This window comes from Gymnodraco acuticeps, unplaced genomic scaffold (assembly GCF_902827175.1).
Source record: "Gymnodraco acuticeps unplaced genomic scaffold, fGymAcu1.1, whole genome shotgun sequence".
NCBI classification, from domain to species: domain Eukaryota; kingdom Metazoa; phylum Chordata; class Actinopteri; order Perciformes; family Bathydraconidae; genus Gymnodraco; species Gymnodraco acuticeps.
Window position 1 is genome coordinate 2142653 of NW_022990454.1, and position 3295 is coordinate 2145947.

Below are 3295 nucleotides of genomic sequence, written 5' to 3' on the forward strand. Positions count from 1 at the left end.
TATCGAGTAAAGTAAAGCAACACAACACAAATAACCTGGGTTTGGAACATTAACATAATAATAATATAATATTGTTAATATTGTGATATTGTAGTGGTCATCACGTTCGCCTCACATGCGAAAGGTCCCCGGCTCAAAACCGGGCAGAAAAACTCTTCTTTGATCCTGATCAACTTCAACTTGGTGAATAAAGGCCGGCTGCTATTGAAAATTCTCCCCGTCGGGGTATCAAACCCCGGTCTTCTGCGTGACAAGCAGAGATACTGTCCACTATACTAACGAGGAACACTATAGCAACAACCCTATCACGTCAACCCTAGGTGGCGCTCTTCGAGGGGTTACAGGTCATATCCAGGATAGCATTTGGGTCCAGTATACAGTTGCTGTCACGAAAGTCAATGACGCTGCAGCCGTGACTGGATCCAGTGTAAAATCTCTCAGAGTCTCAGAAATCAAAATGGGGTCCGTCGTTTTGAAGGTTTTCAATTTAATATCAATGTTGCATCTAGGCGCAAATGTGTACTTAGCTTTTCAGCAGTTTCTGTAGTGTAGTGGTCATCACGTTTGCCTAACACGCGAAAGGTCCCCGGCTCAAAACCGGGCAGAAACACTCTTCTTTGATCCTGATCAACTTCAAAGAACTCAACCAAGAAAAGTTAAGAGTAAAAAGCACTTTCAGAAATATGGCAGTAGAATGTTGAGTCTTGTCAAGACAATTGTTGGATGAGCAAGACAATTGTTTGTTGAGCATGGCTTTTGAATTGTACGGCTTTGGCTCTCTGTGTATTCAAATCGAAGAGGCTTGTCGTCCTGTGAACAACTGAAGGTTGTTAATAGCAGTTATGCTTAGGGTACTTCAATTCTGCAACCAATGACTTTATTTTCGTTCCTGCTCAAAATGTGTCTGGTCACAATGGAAAATATTAAGGGATTTCTTGCCTTGCTTGATTTTGTCTGTCAAATGTGCAATCGATGAGCGCATTGCCGTGGTCATTGATTGTAGTTCTCCTTCAATGATTTGAAGCATACACTTGGTAGCTTTGTCATGATTGTTATAATGATGACCGTACGAAAGTTCAGTTGCCATGGTTCAGGTAAGCGCTTATCTGAATTTGTTTCCAAGGGCCTCTTGGTGGCATCCTCGTTCATGAGTTGATTGATGCTTGCCTCCTGTGGTGAATAAAGGCCGGCTGTTATTGAAAATTCTCCCGGTCGGGGTATCGAACCCCGGTCTTCTGCGTGACAAGCAGAGATACTGTCCATTATACTAACGAGGAATGCTCTAGCAGTAATCCTAGCATGTCAACCCTAGGTGGCGCTCTTCGAGGGGTTACAGGTCATATCCAGGATAGCATTTGGGTCCAGTATACAGTTGCTGTCACGAAAGTCCATGAAGCTGCAGCTGTGACTGGATCCAGTGTAAAATCTCTCCGAGTCTCAGAGATCAACATGTGGTCCGTCGTTTTGAAGGTTTACAATTAAATATCAATGTTGCATCTACGCGCAAACGTGTACTTAGCTGTTCATCCATTTCTGTAGTGTAGTTGTCATCACGTTCGCCTCACACGCGAAAGGTACCCGGCTCAAAACCGGGCAGAAACACTCTTCTTTGATCCTGATCAACTTCAAAGAACTCAACCAAGAAAAGTTAAGAGAAAAAGCACTTTCAGAAATATGGCAGTTGAATGTGGAGTCTTTTCAAGACAATTGTTGAATGAGCAAGACAATTGTTTGTTGAGCATGGCTTTTGAATTATACGGCTTTGGCTCTCTGTGTATTCAAATCGAAGAGGCATGTCGTCCTGTGAACAACTGAATGTTGTTAATAGCAGTTATGCTTAGGGTACTTCAATTCAGCATGCACTTGGTAGCTTTGTCATGATTGTTATAATGATGACCGTATGAAAGTTCAGTTGCCATGGTTCAGGTAAACACTTATCTGAAAGTGTTTCCAGGGGCCTCTTGGTGGCATCCTCGTTCATGAGTTGATTGATGCTTGCCTCTTTTGGTGAATAAAGGCCTGCTGTTATTGAAAATTCTCCCCATCGGGGAATCGAACCCCGGTCTTCTGCGTGACAAGCAGAGATACTGTCCACAATACTAACGAGGAACCCTATAGCAAAAATCCTAGCACGTCAACCCTAGGTGGCGCTCTTCGAGGGGTTACAGGTCATATCCAGGATAGCATTTGGGTCCAGTATACAGTTGCTGTCACGAAAGTCCATGAAGCTGCAGCTGTGACCAACACACTCTCACTCCCTAAGCGTCCAGGAGCGACGTTTGGTCAGTGTCCGTGGCGTCCAGTTGTGACTCTCCTAGGCTCCTTCAGCGTCATAAAGGGACGCAAATAGCTTTCAACTGATTGCAATGTATTCCCATCTGCGGCGGGATTTGACGCTCATGGAAGCACGGCATTCGTTTGTGTCGGCTGCCCTTAAAGGCAATGTGAGCGTCCATTCCCATTGGATAACGGAGAATTGTACAACCCGAAGTAAGTATTCCTCTTACTGTCGATTGATTTTACAGTGATATCTGCACTACTCATCGACTAAAAAACACCAGATTATCCTTGTTAATTACACAACATTGATTGGTTTAAATTGTGTGCAATGCTTTTGTATTTTTCCCCTTCGATTCGGAGAAACAAATGTTTTTTCTGAGTAAAGGATTTCAGAAGACACTACACCACCCAGAATCCCCAGCTATCGTTTGGACTACACCATGTGCTCTGTTTGACAAACCCTGTGATAGTCCTCAAGCTCTGTGATTGGAGAGTGTGCTCCGAGGGTTACGCCGATTCTCGAACAGCACTTGAAATGGGATGGAACCATGCATGGCAGACTGTCCAAAACTGGATTTGAACGGGTCCACCCCGTCCCCCCCTCCTCCACCCCATCCCCAGAACTACACATGCTGGCTATTCGGTTTCGCAACATGTTCTCTATCTATGGCACGTCTCTACTGGGAGTTGTATTTTTAAAAGACGTTTTCGTATTTCCCATAATAAGAAGTTGCCAGTATTAAACTGTGTACATCCCTGGAGGTTTAGGGGATAGGAAACACTCAAATTTAAAACATATAATTAATAAATGGGTGAAAATTGCTTGTGCCCATAATGGGCAGCATTAATATATATACACACATGCCAGCTAAGGTCAGAAGAACTTTATTTAACAGCTGGTCTTATGTTTGTGATCCCTGTTGTTAATTGATAACATTACAATACATCAATTGATAAGCCTGAAACATCCACTTGTCAAGGTTCAGAGGCAAATTTTGCAAATATAGGCAGTAGC

General features: G+C 43.4%; 4 non-coding genes across 4 annotated transcripts; 1 reads left to right on the forward strand and 3 right to left on the reverse strand.

Moving 5' to 3' along the window:
• Positions 1–213: 213 nt before the first annotated feature.
• trnad-guc lies at positions 214–285 on the reverse strand. Its single transcript has one exon. It is a non-coding gene; the product is annotated as a tRNA-Asp (tRNA).
• A 252-nt stretch (positions 286–537) lies between these two features.
• trnav-aac lies at positions 538–610 on the forward strand. The gene has a single exon. It is a non-coding gene; the product is annotated as a tRNA-Val (tRNA).
• Positions 611–1205: 595 nt separating this feature from the next.
• On the reverse strand, positions 1206–1277 carry trnad-guc. Its single transcript has one exon. It is a non-coding gene; the product is annotated as a tRNA-Asp (tRNA).
• Positions 1278–2037: 760 nt separating this feature from the next.
• On the reverse strand, positions 2038–2109 carry trnad-guc. Its single transcript has one exon. It is a non-coding gene; the product is annotated as a tRNA-Asp (tRNA).
• Between the last annotated feature and the right edge of the window lie 1186 nt (positions 2110–3295).